General features: G+C 41.4%; 1 long non-coding RNA gene across 6 annotated transcripts; it reads right to left on the minus strand.

Annotated features, from left to right (window-relative positions):
* Positions 1-1,383: 1,383 nt before the first annotated feature.
* Positions 1,384-27,841, minus strand: LOC125486336. Of its 6 annotated transcripts, none has more exons than XR_007265022.1 (6): positions 27,692-27,841; positions 16,311-16,374; positions 15,592-15,715; positions 14,174-14,286; positions 7,656-7,757; positions 1,384-1,639 (listed from the first exon to the last, which is right to left on the minus strand). It is a non-coding gene; the product is annotated as an uncharacterized LOC125486336 (long non-coding RNA). The 6 variants fall into 6 exon arrangements; XR_007265023.1 differs by lacking the exon at positions 27,692-27,841 and adding an exon at positions 24,310-24,350; XR_007265021.1 differs by lacking the exon at positions 27,692-27,841 and adding an exon at positions 21,639-21,786.

The following is a 27,841-nucleotide window of genomic DNA, read 5'->3' on the forward strand; positions in this document are numbered from 1 at the left end:
CTGCTCTCTGCTGTGCTGATTTGTTAGCCGCCATGTCTTTTACTAGCCCTGAGTCTCACAAATGGCACATGTGCAGAACTTTACACATGCACAATGGGTACTCTTGAGTGGTGTCAGGAGACATAAATTCTGACAGTGACAAAATTTTGGGTCATATCTGAAACCAATCTTTTATTCACGCCCACTGGCTCTAACATCTCCATCAGAAGGCATGGAGAAAACAAGCTCAATAATTACAAAAAATACTTGCTCTACCAGTACCAAATAAACTAAAAACATAAACTAGAGCAAAGGCTCTATAAGAGTTCAGTCCATGCAGAACAGCTTGAAAAAACAAGGTTAATGTGTCCACAATGCAGCTTATCTCTTAAGCAGTAAAAAGGGACCACTGTCAAGCTGAAATAAAATCCTCAGAAGATTCAGTGGATTACATTAAAACATGAGCGTACTCCACCATTTACTATATTTGGCAGTGCAAAAGGCATTCTGTTTTAATTGAGCTTCCATTAACCTAAAATTGCTCTTGAGTATGGCAGTAAGTAGATCCTAAATATGTAAGAAAATTGAATAATATTCAATTGAACAATATTTTTCCACTTTTCTATGCAATTTTGTGTCTGCTATTTATCTCAAAACATTTTAAGCAGAGAAACTGAAATTTGGTCTGTATATACCCATTAAAATACACTCTGATATGCTGGATGCAGCTAACTGTGAAGATAATCATTTTTGCTTCAACTAATACATAAGACAGTTGCTCTGTGATAATTGTCATCATCAGTGAAGACACTATCTTATTCTTGACTGTGGTTAGGAGAAGCCAGCGTGCAAATGAAAAATCAGTCAAAGTTAATTTTCTAAAACAATATTGGAAATCTCTTCTGAAACTGATGGACGTTTTAATTCAGAACTTGCTTTTCATCAATGCCTAATTGGTTGCTGATTGTGAAAAGGCTGGCTGAGTTTTGTTTCCTATCAAAATATTCATCTGTGATCCTATTAAAACATTGTCCACATGGGGGCATTTAATGGTATCCTGAGGCAAGAATTTATCCAACACACTGTGAGAAACCTTTTTTCTGTTTCATCAATAGGATTTGGGATTATCTGGCTGGGACAGCATTTATTTCCTATCCCTCGTCGCTCTTGAGAAGATGGTGGTGAGCTTACTTCTTTAACTGCGACAGTCCATTTGGTGTAGGTACACCCATAATACTGCTAGGGAGGGAGATCCAGGATTTTCACTCATCACTGCTAATCATGTTGGGGGAGTTACATGGTAGATTTGCTCTCCCCATCGCTCTTTGTGGTAGAAATCAATGGGGTGGGTGTAGTCTGGTAGAGGAAAGCTACTTGGTAGTCCAATACAAAGAGATTCCGGTCTCAAACAAGTTGTGATTTATTACATGTTAACAACAAGGTACAAGTTTTTCTCAACATTGTTACCAAGAATATCAAGGTGATATATTTCCAAATCAGGATGGAGAGTGGCTTGAAGAAAAGCCTTCAGACGGTTGTGATTTCATATATCTGCTGTCTTTTCCGTCTAGATGATAATGGTCATGGGTTTAGAAGCATCCCTCTATGGAGCCTTAACAAAAACAAAGTTGCTGGAAAATCTCAGCAGGTCTGGCAGCATCTGTGAAGGAAAAAACAGAATTAACATTTCGGGTCCGGTGAACCTTCCTCAGAACTGATGGTGGCTGGGAAAATGTCAGTTTATATGCAGAAAATAGGGAGGTGGGTGGGGTAGGGACTAAACGATAGGATAGAGCTTAAAGAGAGAGAAAGACAGTTGGACAAACACAGAAGTTGCTAAAGATCAGGCTGGGATTGTGAGTAGTTGTTAATGGGGACTGTTAGTGACTAACAACAGGGGGTGTGTAATGGCAGGCTATGTGGTAACAAGGCCTGGTGTGTGGGGTAGAGGGCTGGGACACAGGAGAGTTTAGGCCCTAAAATTATTGAACTCAACATTGAGTCTGGAGGGCTGTACGGTCCCCAAGCAGAAAATGAGGTGTTGTTCCTCCAGCTTGCGTTGGGCTTCACTGGAACACTGCAGCAAGCCAGAGACAGATGTTGGCCAGGGAGCAGGGTGGTGTGTTGAAGTGGCAGGCAACAGGTAGTTCAGGTTCTTTTTTGCGAGCAGAACATAGATGTTCTGCGAAGCAGTTGCCGAGTCTACACTTCGTTTCCCCAATATAGAGGAGACCACATTGTGAGCAGCGAATGCAGTAGACCAGATTCTGGGAAGTGCAGGTGAAGTGTTGCTTGGGTCCTTGGATAGTGGGGAAGGAGGAGGTAAATGGGCAGGTGTTGCACCTTTGCCGGTCACAGGGGAAGGTGCCGTAGGGCTGTGGGGATATGTTGGAGGTGAAGGAGGTGTGGACCAGGTGTCCCAGAGGGAACGGTCCCTGCAGAAGGCGGACAAAGGAGGGGAGGGGAATATGTGTCTGGTGATGGTATCTTGCTGGAGGTGGTGGAAATGGCGTATGATGATCTTCTGGATGTGGAAGCTGGTGGGATGGTAGGTGAAGATAAGGGGAACCCTATCGTTGTTGCGGGAGGGAAGAGAAGGGGTGAGGGCAGAAGTGCGGGAGATGCGTCGGACCTGGTTGAGGGCCTTGTCAACAACGGAGGTGGGCAATCCTCGGTTCAGGGAGAAGTTGGACATTTTGGAGGCTCCCTTGTCAAAGTTGGCCTCATCTGAACATGTGCGATGGAGACGGAGGAATTGAGGGAATGGGATGGAGTCTTTACAGGAAGTGGGGTGTGAGGATGTACAGTCCAGATAGCTGTGGGAGTCAGTGGGTTTGTAATGGATATTTGTGGCCAGTCTGTCCCCAGAAATGGAAACAGAAATGTCGAGGAAGGGAAGGGAGGAGTCAGAGATAGACCAGGTGAACATGATGGCAGGGTGGAAATTGGAGGCGAAATTGATCAAGTTCTCCAATTCCACATGAGAGAAGGAAGCTGCACCGACGATATCATCGATGTATCGGAGGAAGAGTTGTGGGTGGGGGCCAGAATAAGACTTTGATAAGGAATGTTCCACGTACCCCATGAAGAGACAGGCATAACTAGGGCCCATGCGGGTACCCATGGCAACCCCTCTTACCTGAAGAAAATGAGAGGAGTTGAAAGAGAAGTTGTTGAGGGTGAGGACAAGCTCAGTCAAGCGGAGGAGGGTGGTGGTGGGGGGAGATGGTTCAGGTCTTTGCTCCAGGAAGAAGCGGAGAGCCCTAAGACCCTCCTGGTGGGGAATGGACGTGTAAAGGGATTGCACATCCATGGTAAAGAGGAGGCAGCTGGAGTCAGTAAACTGGAAGTTTTGAAACCAGCTTAAGGCGTCAGAGGAGGTCCACACCTCCTTCACTCCCAACACATCCCTACAGACATACGGCACCTTCCCCTGTAACCGGCGAATTTACCTCCTCCCTCCTCCCTCCCCAGTATCCAAGGGCCCAAACATACCTTCCAGGTGAAGCAACACTTCACCTGCACTTCCCAGAATCTGGTCTACTGCATTCGCTGCTCACAATGTGGTCTCCTCTACATTGGAGAAACGAAGCGTAGACTTGGCGACCGCTTTGCAGAACATCTACGTTCTGCTCGCAAAAAAGAACCTGAACTACCTGTTGCCTGCCACTTCAACACACCACCCTGCTTCCTGGCCAACATCTCTGTCTCTGGCTTGCTGCAGTGTTCCAGTGAAGCCCAACGCAAGCTGGAGGAACAACACCTCATTTTCCGCCTGGGGACCGTACAGCCCTCCAGACTCAATATTGAGTTCAATAATTTAAGGGCCTAAACTCTCCCGTGTCCCATCCCTCTACCCCACACACCAGGCCTTGTTACCACATAGCCTGCCATTACACACCCCCTGTTGTTAGTCACTAACAGTCCCCAGCCTGATTGTTAGCAACTTCTGTGTCTGTCCAACTGTCTTTCTCTCTCTTTGGGCTTTATCCTATCGTTTAGTCCCTACCCCAGCTACCTCCCTATTTTCTGCATATAAACAGACGTTTTCCCAGCCACTATCAGTTCTGAGGAAGGGTCACTGGACCCGAAATGTTAACTCTGTTTTTTCCTTCACAGATGCTGCCAGACCTGCTGAGCTTTTGCAGCAACTTTGTTTTTGTTCCTGATTTACAGCATCTGCAGTTCTTTCATTCTCTATGGAGTCTTGGCGAAATTTGTACAATGCATCATGTAAATAGTACACAGGGGCAGTACTGAACATTGGTAGTGGAGGGCATGTATGTTTGTGAATGTGATGCCCGGCAAGTGAACTGCTTTGTTCTAGATGGTGTGAAGCTTCTTGAGTGTCAGAATCCCTACAGTGTGGAAGCAGGCCAATCTGGCCATTGAGTCTACACTGACTCTCTGAAGACCATCCCACCCAGACCCAGCCCGCTACCCTATCCCTGTAACCCTGCATTCCCCATGGCTAATCCAACTAGCCTGCACATCCCTGGACACTCTGGGAAATTTAGCATGATCAATCCACCTAACCTACGCATCTCTGGAATGTGGGAGGAAACTCATACAGACATGAGGAGAATATGTAAACTTCACACAATCAGTGCCTGAGTGTGGAATCCCTGGAGCTGTGAGGCAGCAGTGCTTACCACTGAGCCACTGTGCTGCCTTATTGAAGTTGCATTCATCTAGGTTAGCGGGGAATATTCCATCACATGCCTGATTTATACCTTATAAATCATAGCCAGGCTTTGGTGGAGTCATGAGGTGAATTACTCGCTGCGGATTTCCCAGTCTTTGACCTGTTTTTGTAGTCACAGTATATGTCTAGTCCAGTTCAGTTTCTGGTCAATGCTAATCTCCAAGATGTTGATTGTAGGGGATCTAGTGATGGTAATGCCATTGAACCTCAAAGACAATAGTTAGATTGTCTCTTGTTGGAGATGGTCATTGCCTGGCACTTACGTGGTGTGAAAATTCTTGCCATTGTGTGTCCAAACCTGCATATTGTCCAGGTTTTGCTGTATTTGTACATGGAGTGCTTCAGTATTGGAGGAGTCATGAATAGTGCTGAACATTGAGTAGTCTTCAGCGAACATCCCCACTTCTGACCTTATGACGTAGGGAAGGTCATTTATGAAGTAGCCGAAAATGTTTGGGCCTAGGACACTACCCCACTGAGGAACTCCTGCAGAGATAGCCTGGAGTTGACAGAACTGACCTTCAACAACACATCCATCTTCTTCTGTGCTGATTAAAGTATAGAATTAGAATTAAAATTGCCACTTTGTTAAAATTGTGCTGAAAACAGATTTACAGACATTAGCGTTATATTTTAAATGTCAGAAGAAGTTTACATTTATCGTTCTTTGTCAGTTAATTACCAAGGAAGTTATTGCATTGCACTCCATCTAAATTCATGACTAACTGATGACTTTTGATTAGAAATTAAGAAGTCACCAGGGTCACTATGGATCAATGATTTGTCCAATCTTTAATAACAAATAACACTGCTGATGACATAGAAGTTGGGTGTTTTGAAATGAGTAATGCACATTATGCATTATAAATAGTCACTGATATATTTCAAATGTAGGAATGTGTGCGTATATTACAACATTCATAATTAGACAGCTCACATAATTGTTTTTAGCACCAGGTATTCAAAAACTGATTACCAACACAGTTTTGAGAGTAAAAACCAAAAGAACTGCGGATGCTGTAAATCAGGAACAAAAACAAAGTTGCTGGAAAAGCTCGGCAGGTCTGGCAGCATCTGTGAAGGAGGAAACAGAGTTAACGTTTTGGGTCCGGTGACCCTTCCTCAGAACAGAGAGTTTTGAGTGTTTTTTTTTGAAAATTATTTGACCCTTTGTTTGTCTGCATTCACCCCTACTGAAGGCCATAGGATCTCAGTATTAGCAAGCGCAATGCAACACTGAAACCTATTCTCCACTGTAATTTTCCTTCTTGTGCCATGGAAATGATTGTAAACATGGAAGACTTCAGAATGGGTGTTAGGGGAATTGAAAGTTGCCATTTTATTGCTTTTAGTCTGAATGTACTGCAGTCAGATTTAGTGCAATAACCTCTAGGTATATTTGTATAATAACAACGTATGGATGATACAGATGGCAGCCCCAGCTGATTGGTGAATTTATCAAGTACCATAAAGACCAAGGAAGTACCAAACTGTGAAATTCTGTCAAAGTTGCAGTAAAAGTACCAAAGTTGACTGAACCACACAACTCATTTAAGCACTACTGTTCATTTTAAGGCTACATTCAAAAGTGGACCATAATTTGAAGTGACTGTGTTTCCAACATGCTGTCCCTTTGCAAAGTGGAATTGTGCATTATTGACAGTTCCACATGCTTTTGATACAAATGTCCAATTGATTTAATGGAAAGCGTTACTGCAGGGATTTAAATGTGTTGAAATATCAGGTAGAGAATTGGACCAAAGTGAGATGTTGGAGCGAACAAGGAGAATCCTAACTACAGAGGAAGTGTTAGTTGAGGGAGATTGATAGGAGAAAAGTTTTAAAAAATGAGTCTTTCAAGAATTTAAGTGGATTTCAATACCAAATTATTCAAATTGTGACAGTGAAATGAAAATGCAGGCATATCTGCTATAATGCGTGTTTTGCTGAAGCAAATTGGCTGTAATGCTGGTTGGATAATGTGAACTTTCTGCTGTACGGGTGTAGCAATTTTCTATAGTGATTTCCCTATAACGTGATTTCTATGGTGATTTTCTATAGCACGAGGTCACACAAGAAGGCAACTATCGCGTTATAAAAGAAATACTTGTACATTCTAAAAAAAAATCTCTGAAAACGTGTAAAATTATATTGACCCAGAATCTGCTGTAGCAGGACATCAAGTGTAGTAGTGATCTGTCTAAGGTCCTCTGTTCAATTCTCCTGACCTCACAGTGTTGAAATTTCCTGTTTAGTTGCTTTCCCACTATTTTACAAAGCAAATAGTGGGGAATGGTACAACATGAGAGCAATTTTAGAATATTTGCATTGAACTTGACTGGCAATCACCATTAGCCTTACCATTGTTTTGACAGAAAATACGAGTCAATGTTTCCCGATCCTTGGGGTACTGATAAATGACTCTGCAACAAAACATAGCCAACAGAAGGCTCTGACACCTAGCAACTGAAGCTTACATCTACATCATGTCATTCAGAGAAGGTTCACCCCATTGATTCTTTGAATTAAGGTGAAATGTTATGAGGAAAGGTTGGGCCTGTATCTATTGGATTATAAAAGAATGAGCGGTGATTATATTGAAACAATATGAAAGTGTTAAATGTAAGAGGGTTAAATTAAGTTAAAAGTGATTTTGTTAAAATAGGAAATAAGCAGAAGTGAGTGGAACAGAAGATTAGCAGGTGTACTCTAGACAGAATGGCAAAGTACCAGGCCAAGGATTGGTTGATAGAAACAAGAACACAGCCCAGGCTGCCCAGTCAGCAGGATAAGGGGAGGCCTTGAATAAACCTGATTTATGTAAAGTGGGAAATAGGAGCCATCTGATTAACATATGGTTATAAATTGATCAGGTTAGAAATACAGCATGTGACCTAAGGTGTATAAGAGATGCAAACTTATGGATTTTTTCCAGTGTTCAGTCTTAGAATGTTTGACCGACTCTGCTTACCTGTGCTTGACTCTCCAGGTGGTTTGTCAAGTCAAATGAATTTGAACGAATTTGACAGGATAGATGTTGAGATGATGCTTCTCCTTATTGGAGAGACTAGAACTAGAGAACACAGTTTTAAAAATTAAGGCGTCTCTCATCTAAGTCAGAGTTGAATAGCATTCTTTTCTTCCTCAGAAAACAATGGTGGCAGGTTTATTGTATATTTTTGAGGCTGAGTGAGATAGGTACTTGATTGAAAAGCAAATTAAAGTTTGTATGGTTGACCGTAAAGTAAGCTAAGGTGACGTTCAGATCAGCCATCGTCTGATCAAATTGCAAAGTTGGCTCGAGGGCCTAAATATTCTATTCCTGATCCTAACTTGTATGTTCATATGACTTAAGTCTCACATTGACACACTCTCAGTATATGAAATTATCAGCATCAGAAGTGACAAGAGTTCATGTTCTTGGTTTTATATGGGCAATAGAACTAATAAACAATGATATGACAATCACTTTGGGTGTATCTTATGTCGAGTAAGGATTGTTGAATAAGTAATTTTATGTAATATGAAGTAGTAATTTAAATTCTGATGCAATATGAAGCAAAAAGCTTGACTAAGGCAAAATCTGCACAGTTAGCAAAATTGGAGCCTGACTTTACTGATTCAGAGCAAACATGTCACAACTTGATATGGTGTTAATGATGAGGGGACAGTAAAGTTCCTGCTACAATGACTCTGAGGCTTAAGGGGTTACATGAAGCTGGTGAGGATTTTTTGATTGATATCTCTTGAGTACAACTGACCAGAGGAACTCCATGTATTATGAACAGTACTGAAGCAGTTGAGACTCAGCACACAAGTCGTCCCCTGGAGAATGTGAAGTCTGGGTTAATCTGTGAGGGTTAGCAGACAGAGACAATCAGCATCAAAGCTATGGGAATAGTTTTAAGGCAGTCTCTTCATCCAATACTGCAGATAAAAACCAGCCAAAAAACCAGAACTGGAATTATTCCAAAGGATAATGTTTTCTCAAGCATATTGCAAGGATTTACAACTGATGTCTTTTAACTTGCTGGATATAGGGTGAAGTGTACATAGCATTGAAACATTTTTATTCATTCTAGCTGATTAGAATATTTGACTGAAATGGATAAATCTAGGATTGTATCAAAATGCAACTATAACCTATATCCAATATTATCAAATCTTTTCAAGGAGAAGCCACAAAAGTAGTGAACCTAAGGCTCATCAGGTATACATCAAAGAAATGGTAAGAACTGACAATACTAAATAACTATTGTATTTCCCATGTTGATCTCTCATTCCTGTCCTCCTCAATCTTTCCCCCTTGTTCACTCCCTTGTAATATCTCATTGCCTCCCATAATTGCTTTCCCATCACTATTTATCTCTAAATATTTCCCATCTTTGCTATATAATACTGGAGGTGTCAACAATATTAGAAACATGCAGGTAAAAAACAGTTCAGGAAAACAAAGGACAAGGAATAGGTGAGATCATATTTAAATGCAAAACCCCTTTAATAAACAAATATGTGTTCAATTAGATTATTGCTTTTAATGAACTGGGACATCAATCTTGAACATAAATTATTCTATATCTCTGTGGAATGGCACTTCTATTTTTAAATATGCACCTGAAGGAACAAATTATACACACGAGGGATAGAACCTGGTAAAATGAAAGTTTGATCTAATCTTCTCCGACTTGTTCACTCGACACTGTGCAGTGCTAATTTGCTTTAAATGCATTGGGATCTTGCAAATCTCTCTGGTGTTTTATCAAAGCATCAGAAATACATTTGTACAACAGGAAGAAAATATAGTCTGGACAACCAATTTAAGAGACAAGTACAGGAGCACAAAAGCAATAGATGGCTTTTTCAAACTGAATTTTTATCAGATCTTGCCTCGTCTCTTAAATTTAACTAAGTCGCGTTTGGAAAATGGTTACTAAACCTTCAATTCTGCAGGATCTTGTTGTGTGCTGAATATCCATGTTTGCGAATAAGGTTCCTTGCTGCTTGTTCTTAAGCCAGCCTCAGTACTCCCTTAATTACTTCAGAGCTGAGTGTGCAGATCCAATAGCACCTTCATGCTAGATATGGTGGGTAATCTGAAGACACTCTGAAGCTCTCCTTGAAGCAGAATAATATTGACCCTGCATTGGCCACAACTTGTCCATCAAACTGCATCATACTTCAAGTGCACATGCCTTAACGTGGGACAGGGTGAAAGCAGAGAGGGAATGAAAGGAAGCAACTCCTGCATCTGGATTTCACTACCTCATGCGATGTCCCATCCCTTGTACCCAGACATCTGAGAGTCAGAAATCAATTTGCTCAATCACATGACAACCTGTGGCTGAGATTTATAATCCAGAGTTGACACCATCCTTAAATCGAGGGATAGACGCTGAAGATGGCACACTAAAGCTAAAGTTGTGACCATTTCGAACTCTACTGCTTTACCACATCATAAGCAAAAGCAGTCTGCTTGTTTTATTGTGGAAGTCATACCCTTCATTTATTCTTATAATTAGGGCTTGGATTAAGATTGCAGAGGATGCTCATAAATTCTCACTTCCCCAGAGAAAAGCTGCATCGACATTGGGATATTGATTAGCCACCCTTGCACATGTATCATTGCGATGGGAACGTATTCACACATCCAGTAACATAGGGCTCTGCAATAAATAAAGCATTCAGCTGCAACAGTTCCAGAATAGCTCAGAGCTAACTAATTCACATAACATTCCCTTTTGCACTGTTTTATTACTGCAGGTAACCCATTAAAAATGAGTTAATGATTGCATAAAAATCTTATATAAAGAAATCTTACATAAATATCTCAGCCAATTGGCAACAATGTAAACCATTCAGTGCAAAATGAATGCAAGCAACTCAGAGAACAAAATCCTGCTTCTATTAAAGCTGTTGTAAGTTTATTGGAAATTTTCCTTTAAATAAATTTCCCTGTTGAAAATTCAGTCTTTGACTATTCATTATTTTACATGTCACATTCCTGAATGTTTTACATTGGAGTAGCCCAGATGAACTCCATATTATGGATCCAAAGGTGCAGAATTGGCATTGTGTCTTGAGCACATACATGAGGGTAAAATTAGCCTGGGTCTGTTTTCAAGAGTTAGTCAGAATGTGCCTGTGTTTTTGCCAAGATCATTTCTGTGGGCCAATGCAAAAAATACCCTGTTGTTGGCTGACAGATATCTGTACCCTGAAGCTTTGAACTGAGTGATAAAATTAGGCTAGCACTCAACCATCTTAGTCCAAATCTGCACTCTATTTTCCATTACTCTGCCTGCTGCCAATTTAATTGGGTTTTCAGAAAGATGCCGTTGTTATCTAATACAAATCAGGATCCTATATACATACATAAAACACTTTTCATGACTAGCTCACATCTGAGAATATTTTGTACCCACTATTTGAAGTGTAGTCACACGTGTGTTGTAGGAACTGTGGCAGCTGAATTGCACATAGCAAGCTCCCATAATCAGTAATATGGCAATGATCAGAAATGCTTTTTCTGTCTATAATCTGTTGTTGATTGAGGGATACATATTGGCCAGGACAAATCACAGAAGGAATTCTGGACTATCAACCCTCTGCTGCCTCATGATGGAACAATTAATACAGTTAATTAGTGGGGTTAATTCATTTCCACATAGCCCTGCTTCTCCATTTCCAATAATAGTCTAATTTTCTCTTCAATACTTCAATTGAACTTGTCTCCATCATATTCCCAGGCAGCACTTTTACATCTCAAATCTTGCTGGGTCAATAGGCATTGCTTCCTTTGCCAGTGAGCCGAAACCTATGCCTTCTTGTTCAAAGATATGTTGCAAAGTTGGGTAGAGTATTTGTGGATTGGGAGGCAGATCATTAGAATTTGGTGTTTATAAAATATTGGTGTTTGTAAAATGCTGGGAAGGGACAGGGGAAGCATTGCATGGTCCCTTTAAAAGATTGAGCTTTTTCTATGATTGGAGTTGTCTGTGAGCAGCTTGAAAGTTTGCAAGTACAGAGAGCTCCCAAATTGAAAAATTTGTATCAAAAGACTGTACTATTAGCAAGCCAAGCAGCATTTTCACCAAGACAACAGGTTTTTGAATTTAGCCAGTCAATTTGAACCAGGCATTTAGATAAATTTGCACCTGATGGTTTTATAACTTAGGACCAATCCAATTGTAAGAAATTGATATGTCATCACGGGCATAAAAGAAGGGAGCAGTTGGAAAATTGGGTGAGCTAACTGCTACCTGCTAAAGATAAGCCCTCAGCTCTTAGAGAAAGCATCATCTATTCACAATGGTACCACAGCACTCCTAGCTAAGATTCCTGACAGAAGAATTGACAGAAAAAGCGTTCCTGACAGAAGAATCAATGGAGAAGACACAGCACATTCGAGAAGATGTAGCCTGGCTGTAATTTTGAGAGACTAAATTCTGTTGTTTTATATAAGTGGGATGTCTATTTATTGGAACAGCATAACATTAGAATCTTGCGTTATTCTGGAATAATTAGCAATTAGAAGGGGTTTGGTTTGTTAATAGTTCAATCAATTTGTTCACTGTTAGAGTTAGATAAATAAATTGTTACTTGTCAATTGTAAAATGAGTGTCAGGGATTTATTTGATTTAACCACTAGAAGTTGCTGAAAGACAGGTTTTCACACTTGTTTTAACGGATTGTAGCACAAGGTGCTTCTCTTGGGAGTTTCGGGTTTGGTTCTCAGAGGGGTGTCAACTTCCACTTTATAACAGATAGGAACAGTTTTTCTCTATCTCCTTCATCTTGATCCCTCATTATTTTATATCCCTCCACCAAATTTCCTTTCCTTCAAAGAAAAATGTCTCACCTGCTAAATCTATTAACATAACTGAAGTTCCTCATCCTTACAACCATTTTTATGATTTTTTTTCTGTATCCTCTCTAATGATTTTCACATCCTTCCTAACATACATTCAAACTACAGAAGGGAGATAGAGGGCTTGGTGATGTGGTGCAATGAAAACAAACTGTCTCTCAACATCGACAAAACTAAAGGACTGATCATCGACTTCAGAAAGAAAGGAGGTCAACATGCCCCCAATTACATCAATGGGACTGAGGTTGAGAGGGTGAAAAGCATCAAGTTCCTCAGAGTGATGGTAACCGATGAACTGTCCTGGACTTCCTACATAGATGCGTCAGTCAAGGCAGCACAACAACGCCTCTTCTTCCTCCGGTGGATCAGGAAATTTGGCATGTCCATAAGGTCCCTCACCAAATTCTACAGATGCACCACTGAAAGCATATTGTCCGGGTGCATAATGGCCTGGTATGGCAACTGCTTTGGCCAGGACCGTAAGAAGCTACAGAAGGTGGTGTGCACAGCCCAGACCATCACAGAAGCCAACCTTCCATCCATGGACTCTATTTACAGGCTTGCTGCTGCAGAAAGGCAGCCAACATCATCAAAGCTCCATCCCACCCTGGTAACGATCTCCTACAGCCTCTTCATCAGGCAGAAGATACGGAAGCCTGAACACAAACACAATCAGGTTCAGGAACAGCTTATTTCTGGCCGTTATCAGAATGTTGAATGGACTCTAGCCCCAAATAATGTAACCTGCAATGTAACCTATACGCCTCTAAGTCTTTTTGATCTGTACATCCTTTGCTTGCTGTGATCTGCCTGTACTGCTTGTAAACGAAGCTTTTCACTGTATTTCAGCACATGTGACAATAAAAATCAATTTTAAAAAATTAATCAATCATCAATCACACGTAACACTCAAAACTGGACATAAGACTCCAAGTGTGGGCAACTAGTGCGCTATAGAGGTTTAATATAATCTCCTTGTTTTTGTACTCTATGTCCCTGTTGATAAAACCTACATTGCTGTATGCTTTATTAGCCATTCTCTTAACCTTACAATACACTCTTCAATGATCTATGCAATGATCCATTGTACCTCTTCAGAATTGAACCCTTGGGATGCAACCATCTCTCCCTGTTTTTCCTAACAAAATGAATTGCTTTACAGGTCTCTGCATTTGCTATGTCTCTGCTTATTTCACCAATCTGCCTATGATCTTTTGAAGTTCTGCACTATCCTTTTCACTGTTGACAATGCTTCCAAGTTTTGTATTATTTTGAAATTATACCTTGTACACAAGTGGTACAGTTTATTAATGACTATCAGGAACAGCAAGGGCTGTGACATCAACCCCTGACGAACTCCACAGTAAATTTTTCTGCAGTCTGTAGAACATCTAATAACTGTTACTCTCTGTTTCCTGCCAATTAGCCAGTTTGGTACTCATGTTGTTACTATCCCTTTTATTCTATGAGGTATAACTGTGTAATGCGACACTTTATCAAATGTCTTTTTGAAATCCATGTACACCAAATCAATATCATTACTCCTGTCAAATCTCTCCGTCTGCTTCCTTGATGTACTACAGGACAGGTTACATGCTGTGTGTACTCATACCAGATCTTACCTGCATTCCACAAAGGCACCACTAGAAGCTAAATAAAAACCAAAAGAACTGTGGATGCCGTAAATCAGGAACAAAAACAGAAGTTGCTGGAAGCTCAGCAGGTCTGGCAGCATCTGTGAAGAAAAAATCAGAGTTAGCGTTTCGGGTCCAGTGACCCTTCGTCAGAACAAGATGCTGCTGTAAACAAGAGGCAGGTAATGGCATTTGAAACGTGGGCTATGGTGTGATTTGTCAGAGAATCAGATGAGAAGTCTGGCGAAGCCCATCTCGACATCAGGAGCTCCATCTTTTTGCTTTTGACAAGCATCATGATGAGTTTCTCGATAGGAACTGGGAAGTTGCCAGTTAAGGGGGATTATTGATCATTAAATGCCAAGTTAAAGGCCCAACTCACCTAATTAATATTCAGTTTTCTATCTTACCAAATGCAGCAAACAAGCTCGATGCCAAGGAGAGATGAAATGAAAATCAGAGGAGATACCTGGTGAATTCAGCTCGTTGCTTGCTCTGAAGGACCTCCACGTTGCATACGACTGAACTCTACTCAGGGGCGATCCAATGGCCACACACCCCTCATCCACAGACTCTGGTGTCTGACATTTGCCAACCCTTCATTAACTTCCATGGCATCTAACTGCCTAGGGTCAGAGGAAGGCAGACAGGGTGGAGCTCGAGGGCCCAGTCACCTTTGGAGTGTCCTGAGTGGAGAAATCTGAGAGGGTTGTGTGTGATTTCTCCTCAGGATGACTGCCTCTTGGCACAGAGCTGTTTCATTGTGAAAAAGGGGCAGGTGCGGTGCTCCCCAGGTTCCACAGCTCCCTATCATCAAGCCTTCATCATGATGACCAATAGCTAGAGCGATGGAATAAAGGTGTGTGCACCTCTCCCACAGACTCAGAAGGCATCACAGCCAGTGGTTAGAAATGGTGTGCAATGGATGACATTGATAGCGAGGTTATTGTGAGAGTTACAGTGGAATGAGTCACGGGGCCTACACTGTTTGGTGAGACATAGAAGTCTCAGCATCCCCACAGGAGCAATCATAGTCTTCTCCTGTGAGGGCCATGATTCTATCCTTGAATGGGGTGAGGAACCTAATATTCAAACCTGCTCTCTCTGGGCTATTTTCTGTAGTAATGAGAGAAAGGGAGGGATTGAGAGAGATGAAAGTGGGTGGCATGGCTATTTGTCTTGGTGCAGGTTGGCGAAAGGTGGTGGGGTGTTCCAAGAGAGTGAGGAGGCAGCGCAGAGAGCATGAATGGTAAGAAGTGAGGGATATTGCAGGTGGGGGAGTGGGAGTGAGGGAAGATGTTGCAAGCAAAAGTGAGATCGGGAGAGCATGAGCCTTGTTTGGAGGTGGATGCAGTAGCAGAGAACCAGTGAGTGTAAGATAACAGAGAGAAGATTGTAACATTTACCATGGAACAGCGGGAAAGGTCATTGTTCTTCTTGAGGCACTGCTGGCCATTCCTCTGCACCATGGAGCCAGCACTGACTTGGGTGGTGATCTCGAACCAAGCTGCCAGGGTCTTGTGGTGTATACTTTGTGAAATAAAAAGACATATTGAATGAAGAGGAGCAAACATAGAACATAAATTCATCCTCAGTATTCAGATAACGAATGAAGGAATTTCTCAGGGTAACGACAGTATCTAATATTTGGTGATAATTTCATGGCAATCAAAACACCCATTCATTATTCTCTCCGTTTAATTTCTTTTGAATTTAGTATTCTGTGTATTAATGTATAAAGAGATTGTTAATAATTTACACATATTTCCATCTGTTTTTAATAGTTAGTCAGTTTAGAGGAAGCTCCACTGTGGGGCCCCATTGTAAATGTTGACATTGGAATCTGCATTTATTTCTATATTCCTCAAGTTTTCCTGAACATTTACAACTCACATTATGAATTCTTTGCCACTCTGGAGTTGAGGCAATGTGCTTAATTGTGATCTATCTAACTGACTACAGTTTGTGTTAGATAATAATTTAGCAGTCAAATTACTAAAAATAGAGTTTGTGAAATTAATTTATAGGTAAAGAAATAATATGAAACAATGATGTCATTAATTGGTTCAGATAGTGTCAGAAATTGGAAGAGTAAAGATTGAGCATTCAATTTATAATTACTTACAGTCAGCTTAACCACTGTGTAGCACTGATATGATGGATTGAGCTTGTTTCTGCCATTCTGCTGGCTAAAGGAAGAAAGCAAAAATGAAACAGAACAAAATTTATTGAAGTCAGCTGGATAAATGCAGTCAACTGTATTCACTTAAAATACGTGCAATATTTAATGCTTGAAGGTTAGCAAGAAATCTAGTATGCATCCAATCTGGTAGATCACACCTGAAATGCCCTGGGCTAAAATACTTCAACGGGGAAGAAAAATTTTATTCATCTGAGAAGCCTGTGGCCATTGTAAATGACTGCTTCTATACCTTTTTGCTGCTGTGCTAAGGCAGTAGCCAGAGGAGTTGCAACGCTAACTATTTTTTAGCAGACATAAAAATAAGGTGATAAATTCTTTTAGGCTCCACCCTGGTCTCGTGTCTGACAGTCTTGAAATCATCTCGTCTGAGGGTGGGACTCAATTTGTGAACTTGGGCCAGTGCCATGCAAAGACTCAGAAACCTGAAGCAGAAAGTTTTAAAACATCATTCTTGCCTTTTTATTTAGGGCCTTTGACCATCAGAACAGATAGCTCAGGAGTAGTTGTAGACCATTAAGCCTTTTGTGCTTGCTCTGTCCTTCAATAATGTCGTGGCTGATTTGGGTGTGGTGTCACCTCCACTTTTTCCATCTGCCCCCCCATAGCCGTACTTGACTCCCTTGACAGTCAAAAGTCTGTCACACTCAGTCTTGAATAAATTCAATAACTTAGTCTGTGCCTTTTTCCAACAAAGAGAATTCCACAGCCTAACAGCCCTCTGAGAAAAAGCATCTTTCCATCGCTTTGTTTTAAAATCATAGAATCCCTTTGGCCCAACAAGTCCACACTGACCCTCAGAACATCCCACCCAGACCCATCTCCCTATAACCCGCATAACATACACACCCCTGAACACTACAGGCAATTTAGCATGGCCAATCCACCTCACCTGTACATCTTTGGACTATGGGAGGAAACCGGAGCACCCAGAGGAAACCCACGCAGACACGGGGAGAATGTGCAAACTCCACACAGACAGTTGCCTGAGGGTGGAATTGAACCCGGGTTCCTGACACTGTGAGGCAGCAGTGCTAACCACTGAGCCACCGTGCAAGATTTTTTTGTAACTGCATAAGGGGAACCTTCGTCTCAGAATCCAGCCTGTCAACTACCCTCACAATCTTATTTCAATAGGTCACCACTCATTCTTATAATGTCCAATGGGTCCAGGTATATCCTTCCCATGAATGAGTCATGTGCACCTTCTCTGAACAGCTTCTTGCACTGTTATATGCTTTTTTAAATAAGGAGGGAAAAATTGTACGCAGCACTTTAGATGTGGACTCACCATGATCCCATATGTCAACAGTAAAACTTCCATACTCTTGTAATTCACTCCCTCTGCAATAGACATCAACATTCCATTTCTCTTCCTAATCACTTCATCAAAGTCTCAAAGCCTGAGGGGAGTAGTCTTCAGTCAAGGGAGACTGCCTTCAGTCAGGGAGTACTGGCACAGTAATTAAGTGCATCATCTGATATCATTTGAGGGGCTTGGACACAGTCAGTTGACTGCTTGGGGCATCCGGGGTCAGGGATCCCACATCTCTACAGTCCAGGGAATGGACCATTGTCAGTCCTGCAGGTCCAGTTCAACCAGTCCAGGCTGTGGTGTTGGACTGGGGTGGACAAGGTCAGAAACCACATGACACCAGGTTACAGTCCAACAGGTTTATTTGAAATCACAAGCTTTCAAGCTTCGATCCTCCTTCAGGTGTTAGTGATGGAGGTAGTATCAGACACAGAATTTATGAGTAAAAGATCAAAGGGTCACACCACTGATGAGGATGTACTTAACTAATCTAAAATGCTGTTAAATCTTTAATCAGTTAGAAGGTTTTAATTGATTAATATGTATATGTAAATCTCTGAATTTCTTTCAAGTCACTGCCCTGAGAGAACTAAACGTTTCATTAGTGTAAAGAAGAGGTGACGTTTTGGGTCCAACAATGTATGTTAGGTGTAAGGCCTTGTTTAGAATCTGTTTGTGTTTTGGTTTGGAGTCAGACTGGTTTTATTTCTAAAGTAGGAATTTATAAAACGCCACATTGACTGACTGTCTATAAATTGTGTGCAGTCTAGGGGTTAGTGCTCAATCAGTTAAGGAACTGCACAGAGGTCGATCAGAGATTAATGTGCTACCAGACCTGCTGAGTTTCTTGAGCATTTTCTATTTTATTTCAGATTTCCACCATTCACAGTATTTTACTTTTATTTAGGTGGGAAAGTGTTTTTGAGAAGGATGCAAAGAGGCTTTGAGGGGTTTGGAGAGTTTAAGTGAGTGGGTAAATATTTAGCAAATGGAATACAATATGGAGAAATATGAGGATATCTATTTCGGTAGGAAAAGTTGAATTTTCATTTTAAGAAATAGAGTAATCTGTAAATGGTGAGACACTGGGAAGTGTTGAACTCCAAAAGGATTTAGGTGTCCTTGTTCATGAGCCACTGGAAGTTAACACTTAAGTGTAGCAAATAATTAAGAAGAAAATGGTATGTGGGCTTTACTTCATGAGGATTTACATATAAAGAAGGGTTGTCTTAGTAAAAAAGTAAAGTCTGGGTGAAATTACACTTAGAGTATTGCATACAATTTGTGTCTCCTTATCCATAGAAAAATATACTTGCCTCAGGCAGTAGGTGACTAGGTTTACCGAACTAATTCCTGGGATGGAGGGATTGTTCTATAAGGAAAAATTAAATGGATTGGGCCTTTATTCTCTGAAGTCAAGAAGAATCAGAAGTAATCTCATTCAAAAATACAAAATTCTTACCAGGATCTAGTGGATAGATGCAGGAAGAATACTTCCCCTGGCTGGACTGTCTCAAACCAGGGACAGAGTTCAGAATGAGGGGCAAAACATTTAGGATCGAAATAAGGAGAAGTTTCTTTTCTCAGTGGATGGGGAATCTTTGGAACTTGTTGTCCCAGACGGGGTTAAGTGTTTCCAAGTGTGAGATCCATACACTTCTACATATGAGAAACATCACAGCCTCATAGACATTTACAGCACAGAAAGAGGCCTTTTGGCTTGTCATGTCTGTGCTGATCAACAAAGATCTGACTACACTAATCCCATTTTCCAGCTCTTGGCTCATAGCACTGAAGACTAAGGAAATCCAAATGAGCAAGAGACATGGAGATAGTGCACGAAAATCATGATGAAGCAGAAGTTCAGGCATGATCTCATTGAATGGTGCAGTGGGCTCAAAGGGATGAATGGCTTGCTCCTATTTCTATTGTTTTTATGTTACGAATATTCCTATGTTGAATAACCATGAACCAGAATTGCCCAGAATTGTACAGTGTGAAGGAAAAAATGAAAAAATATTCAAAAGAGATGGCTGTAACACTTTCTTTTTCTCAATGTATTATTGTTTTATGTGTGACCTAACTGGTTTAATGGTGGGAGTTAGACAGATAATTAGTGAGAGGTACTTTGCCACTGTTATATTGGCTAAAGGCTGCATGTAGCTGACACAATTGTACCGATGAAAATTATAGATACATTAGACACAGAAGCAAGAACTTAGTGGCACTGAAAGGAAAATTACTTGATGAATTAATCACAGAATGTGAACAGGGAATTGTTTGTTCTAAGGTGCCGGTTTGCTGGAAGGTAAGAAGAATGCAAATCCTAGCCGAGACCTGCAAAACATTTGCAGCGATTGAGTATCATTGTTGCATGCCATTCTGTCGTTCCCAATACCCTTCTAGGTAATATCCATTCCTTTTATCCCTCTGGTATCATCCCTATTCTATTTTCTCCCTTCTTCCCATAACATCCCTATCCCTCATTCCATACCTACCATTCATCGCTTCCTATCTATAATGCGTAGGCTCTCCTTGCCAGGCTATTGATATGGATTTGCTTCTCATAGGGAGGGCCCCTTCTACCCTCTTCACTCCATCCAGGTAAGTTACAATGCTACTTAGCTGCCATTGCTTGTAGTCCCACCATATACACTTCTTCTCTCCCTGGTGGCCTACAGCTGGTGCCCAGTGCACATGCTTAAAGAAAACAAAAGAGGCAAAGGCAGTATCAAAAGGGGACTCCCAGCGATCTCCCACATAGCTGCCTAGAAATACTGGATGAAAGGTTTCCTGAGGAGAGGTTGCATAGGAAGCAGGAAAAAAACAGTACAAAAAGAGACAATTCTGTAAAATTCGGAGCAGACAGGGAGTCAGCAATCTCCTCTGACCGTATACCATGGGCCTTACCCTTCTGCTATTTTCCCTCTTGTAGTTAGCAAAGTCTTGCCTTAAAGAATGTTTTGTGCAAGTTTGTTATGTTTCTTACCCCACTAAGGGAAAACTTCCTTTCCATTACTCACCTCCATCCCATTTAAAATGGCAACAATAACTGAACCCAAGCACTGCCCACCAAATAAGCCCAACAGATGCATTACTTATTCTAACATTTTATTAATGCATCGAGTGTTCTGAATGTAATAACTTTTTGATCCATTCAAAAGCACCTGCAATAAAGGGGGAAGGTCTTAATCTAACAGAAACAACACTTGAACTGACCAACCTAAACAGTTCCAGACTAAAAAAAAGTTTGTATTATTATCACAGATAATATACTACCTTTAAGGCTTTCCTTCAGCACACATCCAATTGGTTCTCAAAGGTCTGCAGGATTTAATGCCTCAGCCAGTCTACCTGGAGTCAATTTCAAATGTTCACCAATGTACAGAAAGAAAAATTTCCTGATCTCTTCGCTTTTAGGTAATTTTAACCAGTGGTCCCTTCTCCTTCTTCTCTGATTTAATTTCAACCAATGCTTTAAATTTACGTCTCCCAGGCTGTTTAGTAACTTACACCACTCTCTAAGATCAGCTTTATTCCTGTTTCTGCAAAGCTTATGTTTCTCCATGTTTTCCTGAATCAAACCTGGAGTGAGGGGGTTATCTCACAGCTCTTCTCTACGCTGTGACCCACATTGGAAAGTGAGCTGATTCTTTAGCCCTGCTGCACTCAGGGTCACCACAGAAGTTAATAATTTAATCAAAGAGCACAAAGTCTTTGACTTATATCGCTGTTGGAATCAAGTTATCAGAAAGCACTGACCAGTCCCTGTACTTTAGAACTATTGTTTATTACAGATAAATAAATTCTAATCACAAGTAAACTGTCACATATGTATTGATACAGACAACAGAAAAAAAAAACATTGATTTTATAGGTTGGGGGAAGAATAACTAGGTATGTCAGTTCAGTAGCACCAGTCTATAGGGTTTACTTACATTACCCTTGCGCTTGACAAGACTCTCTGGTCTCAACCACTGTTTCTTTAACCTCTTCTCATGAGGCTTAGGGCAGAAAGAGACCTACACACGGAATACCCTCCCAGTAAGCTGAAGGCTTCTCCCTCTTTGTTCATACTCATGAGCTGCTTTGCTACCCAGGAACCATCAGAGAGTTTTTGTCAGGCTGGGATGATCTTTGGCATCCATGACTGGTCATTATTGCACAAGCCAATCAGGTACCTGGTGTCACCCAATCATACTCTGTACACACACGCTGTGGTGCCTTGCCACCATCTGTAAACATCACCCTACAATGCTTGAACAAAGCAACAGTGTAAACATCACACAAAATGAGTTCCAGCAACCTGTTTTTAAAAGTGCAACAATTTCTTGCACAGCCCCTTGGTGTTCACAATCAAATCCATTTTAGTTCACAATCAAAAATACAAAAAATAAGACAATATGCTCTTTAAATCAACTCTAATTCCATTGCGCCTCAGTGACTGAAACTGTTTTGTACAGTGTTTATAACTGCCCAATGTATTTTAGAAATTATTTTGTAACTGTAAAATTATTGGTGTGTACAAGATGTATAATGCCTCTATGGATTTATATGATGTAATTTTCTTATCTCTGCATCTACACCAACTATTATATTTAAACATAGAACATAGAACAGTACAGCACAGTACAGGCCCTTTGGCCCACGATGTTGTGCCGACCTATTATCCTATTCAGATCAATCTACCCTGCAAACCCTACATTTTACTATCCTCCATGTGCCTATCCAAGAGTCGCTTAAAAGTCTCTAAAGTATCTGACTCCATTACCACTGCCGGCAGTGCATTCCACACGGCCACCACTCTCTGTGAAGAACCTACCTCTGACATCTCCCCTATACCTTCCTCCAATCACCTTAAAATTATGTCCCCTCGTATTAGTCATTTCCGCCCTGGGAAAAAGTCTCTGATTATCCACTCTACCTATGCTTCTCAACATCTTGTACATGTCTATCAAGCCACCTCTCATCCTTCTTCGCTCCAATGAAAAAAGCCCTAGCTCCCTCAACCTTTCCTCATAAGACCTGCCCTCCAGTCCAGGCAGCATCCTGGTAAATCTCCTCTGCACCCTCTCTAAAGCTTCCACATCTTTCCTGTAATGAGGTGACCAGAACTGAACACAATATTTCAAGTGTGGTCTAACCAGAGTTTTATAGAGCTGCAGCATAACCTCGCGGCTCTTAAACTCAATTCCCCTGCCAATGAAAGCCAACACACTATACGCCTTACTTATAACCCTATCAACTTGGGTAGCAACTTTGAGGGATCTATGGACGTGGACCCCAAGATTTCTCTGTTCCTCCAAACTGCCGAGAATCCTGCCATTAACCCTGTATTCTGCATTCAAATTTGACCTTCCAAAATGAATCACTTTACACTTTTCTGCATTGAATTCCATCTGCCACTTCTTTGCCCAGCTCTGCATCCTATCAATGTCCCGTTGCAACCTACAACAGCCCTCCACGCTATCCACAACTCCACCAACCTTCATGTCATCGGCAAACTTACTAACCCACCCTTCCACTTCCTCATCCAAATCCTTTATAAAGATCACAAAGAGCAGAGATCCTAGAACAGATCCCTGCGGAACACCACCGGTCACCGAGCTCCAGGCTAAATACTTTCCATCTACTATCACTCTCTGTCTTCTATTGGACAGCCAATTTTGTATTCAGACTGCCAAATTTCCCTGAATCCCATGCCTCTTTACTTTCTGAATGACCCTACCAAATGGAACTTTATCGAATGCCTTGCTAAAATCTATATACACCACATCCACTGCTCTACCTTCATCAATGTGTTTTGTCACATCCTCAAAGAATTCAATAAGGCTTGTAAGGCATGACCTGCCCCTCACAAAGCCATGCCGACTATTTCTAATCAAACTGTGCTTTTCCAAATAATCATAAATACTATCTCTCAGAATCCTCTCCAATAATTTGCCCACCACAGACATAAGACTGACCGGTCTGTAATTTCCAGGATTATCCCTATTCCCTTTCTTGAACAAGGGAATGACATTTGCCACCCTCCAATCTTCTACTACTCCAGTGGACAGTGAGGACGCAAAGATCATCGCCAAAGGGCAGCAATCTCTTCCCTCTCTTCCTGCAGTAACCTTGGGTATACCCCATCTGGCCCAGAGGAGTTATCTATCCTCATGTTTTTCAAAATTTCTAGCACATCCTCCTTCCTAACATCAACCTGTTCGAGCATATCTGCCTGTTTCATGCTGTCCTCATAAACGTCAAGGTCCCTCTCACTGGTGAATACTGAAGCAAAGTATTCATTAAGGACGTCTCCTACCTCCTCTGACTCCGCGCACAAGTTCCTTCCACTATCCCTGATTGGCCCTACCCTCACTCTGGCCATCCTCTTGTTCCTCACATAAGTATAGAAAGCGTTGGGGTTTTCCTTGATCCTACCCACCAAAGTTTTCTCATACCCACTTCTAGCTCTCCTAAGTCCATTCTTCAGTTCCTTCCTGGCTACCTTGTAGACCTCTAGAGGCCTGTCCGATCCTTGCTTCCTCAATCTTAAGTAAGCTTCCTTTTTCCTCTTGACTAGATGTTCCGCATGTCTTATCATCCAAGGTTTCTTCACCTTACCATCCCTTCCTTGCCTCTGTGGGACAAACTTCTCCAGTACTTGTAGCAACTGCTCCCGAAACAACCTCAACACTTCTGTTGTGCATTTCCCTGTGAACATCTGATCCCAATTGGTGCTCCGTAGTTCTTGCCTAATAGCATTGTAATTCCCCTTCCCCCAGTTAAATACTTTCCCATACCGTCTGCTCCTATCCCTCTCCATGAGTATAGTAAAGGTCACGGAGTTATGATCACTATCACTGAAATGCTCTCCTACCGAGAGATCTGATAGCTGGCTTGGTTCGTTGCCAAGCACCAAATCCAATATGGCCTCCCCTCTAGTCGGCATATCTACATGTTGAGTCAGAAATCCTTCCTGGACACACCTGACAAAATCTGCTCCATCCAAATTATTTGCACTTAGGAGGTTCCAGTCAATATTAGGGAATTTGAAGTCGCCCATGACAACAACCCTATTACTTCTGCATCTTTCCAAAATCTGTCTCCCAATCTGTTCCTCATATTTGTCTTATTGCAGTTTCTTTGGGACTAGTATTTTTGGAGACACTTGTGAAGTTGGTTGCATAAAACTAAAACAGCAATTTGGAGAAGGAGCACAACGTGGACTGTCTTGATGAACTGAAAATTGGTTGACAGTTGTTTCAAATGCAATAAAGTTAAAATCATTACCAAGAATATTTGCTTAAAAAGTTGGCGATGAGCACATGTTCACAGGATGATAAAAGTCAATAATTGCGTGGAAAATATATCACCACCATTTTTACAACCATCATAAACACCAGTCAAAGGGATGACGTATGTGGCAACATGTTTCAATTTAAAATGTCATCACTGTTTGAAATGTAAACATTTCAGAACAAACTGTTCCAGCCAGGTAGTGGTTTAAAACTACCATGCAGTGTCCCAGATTAACACAATTGTTGACAATTTGACGCAAAGAGAGTGAAAAACACTAAATAATATGTTCTTATCCACAAAGTGCAATTATGTTGATAAACTCTACAGGGTTAGTTGGGGATGATTTGAATTAAATAAATTTGAGAGTTTTGCGTTTTCTACCAATTCGTTTTATTGCATTATAATCCTATGATCTCATCATGTGCTTGGGGAAATATGAAGAATTTTATAGAGAGGGTTCTATTTCCCAACCACTTCCAAATTGGCGCTTAGATCATTTCTTTTTCTTTGACTTGTTTATCCGAGCTGCGTACACCTATAAAATACCTGTTACAAAAACTCAGTTGAGCAATAACTTGCATTTACATTGGGCGAACTGGGACCCACAGGGCTTACCATGCCCACGACCTGATCAGTAGTGACCTGGATTCTCACCCCAAGTGTCCAACTGTGTCCAAGCCCCTGGACTGATAGTAGATACTGCCCTTGACTGATTATTCCAGGACCCCCGACTGAAGATTCTCTCCCTTGATTTGACTGAGAAATACTCTCTTTAGACTTTGAGATATGACTACTTAGTTGAGCACATTCAGTGTGTTTGCTATGTACAAGACTGTCACACTGTGGAATTGTGAGATTGACGTAACAACATGTCTACCCCCTTGACCTAAAGCAGCTGACAACGAGGACAAGCTGTCTGGATTTGGGTCTGAACCCAAAGACAAGTCAAAATACTGGGATACTTAAGCTATCAATGAGAAGGCAAAATGCACAAAGGTAAAGTAAGACAACATAGTGATGCTGTGAGCGTCGAAATAGGTACAAAATGAGTGAGCACTAAGAAAACAAGTGAAGAACCCTGAGATACACCTTGGCCCAATCCATTATTTCCTGTCACAGTGTGCATAATGTTCTGGGAGCAGCACAGTGCCACAGTGGTGGCACTGCTGCTTCATAGCAGTAGGGACCCAGGTTCGAGTCCCACCTTCTGACTGTGTGGAGTTTGCACATTCTCCCCGTGTCTGCATGGGTTTCCACTAGGTGCTTCAGTTTCCTCCCACAGTCTAAGGTTTTGCAGGCTAGGTGGATTGTCCATGGTAAACGCGGGGTTACAGGAATAGTGTGCGGGAGTGGATTTGTGTGGGATACCCTTTGGAAGATCAGTGCTGACTCAATGGGCCGAATGGCCTCTTTCAGCACTGTGGGATCCTAATGTCCTGGCATGGTGCTGGTGTCTTTCAAAGTGCAGCATTGAAATACAGAACCACAGTGTAAGTGGAGTAAAGAAGTGTATTGTAAATAAGTGGAGATATGCCTGGATCTTGAGGTGCAGCTGGTACATGTCAGATGCCAATATCTGTGGATATGGGTGTTGCTGCTCATGGACCATGCCCTGACAGGTTGGTGAATGTTGTTTAAGATGGAAGCCCAGAGGAGCCAGCGGTGAGCTGGAGTCATCATGTACCCACTTGGACTTTCCTGTTGGGAATTGTCTCCGTCCAGTTTCTATCTGGTAAGTGCGAGACAGGGAAACTGAATATTCATGACGTGAGATTGGGTGTTGAGATGTTAGTGCAAGCAAATGGATGCAAATAGGCCTCTCATTGGTCCCTAGCAAGATTCTCGGCTCACTGCTCAACACTTGCATGTTTACAACATCGAGAATCTCCATATTGCTAATCTCACTTGAGTTTCCCAACTTCCAAACCAATGCCCTGAAATAACTCCACAGAGGCTAGTATCCCATCACCAAATCACCCTTTATTTACACACAGAGAGTCCTTGACACTGATCCAGCTCCCTCAGAGCCAGTTCTCAGAGTGAACAGGATCTCTGGCAGCCCTGTTTATACCAGATTAACAGCCCCAATGAGGGAACTCCTATTCTATGAGGTCCTCCTGACTGACCTCATCACAAGCACTACATGCCCATGGTATTCAGGGGCTGGGAAGATTTGCCCGGCTTGATATGGTCTAAGCTGCAAAAGCATAAAGAGGTACACAGACAGTTAAGGTCCTAACCTGTCTCATGTTTGAAACAGCTCCCTGAGGTGAACTGATCCCTGTCTGATTGTTTTATTTGCCCTCATTGAAAAATTCAAGTTGGACCAAACACATATAGTGCAGAGGTAGTGTCCTGACCTCTAGGCTAGCCAGTCTAGGTTCCAGCCCCACTTGCTCTAGATTTCTGTTGGAACATGTCTGTCAATTTAATTATAAATTTTGAGAGGTCTTGCATTACAATGGTAATGTCTCTAGTACTAAGGCAGAAAGTCTATGTTCAAGTCCGACTTGCCACAAAATTATGTCATTGTATGTCCTAATAGACTGATGAAAAATATCAAAAATCTAGGTCCTTAGCATACTTATTAATGTGAAAAAATATTTTTAAAAAATCTACATAATTGAAGCCTTTTAAAACAGCAAACAAGTCATATTTTCAACTTCTTGTGTGATATCTAGTGAATTTTACAATCTGTACTCACCATGGTTGCAGCGACAATGAGGAACATTCCCCTCTTCCACACCAAGTTTGCAAAGTAAGTGGATGTTCAATGAAGTTGAATGGAGTCTTTGTTTTTCAGAATTTTGGTACTTGACCCGAGATCAGACATTGTGGATAGATACAGGAAGAA

The sequence above is a fragment of the Rhincodon typus genome, chromosome 28 (genome assembly GCF_021869965.1).
Source record: "Rhincodon typus isolate 14 chromosome 28, sRhiTyp1.1, whole genome shotgun sequence".
NCBI lineage: Eukaryota > Metazoa > Chordata > Chondrichthyes > Orectolobiformes > Rhincodontidae > Rhincodon > Rhincodon typus.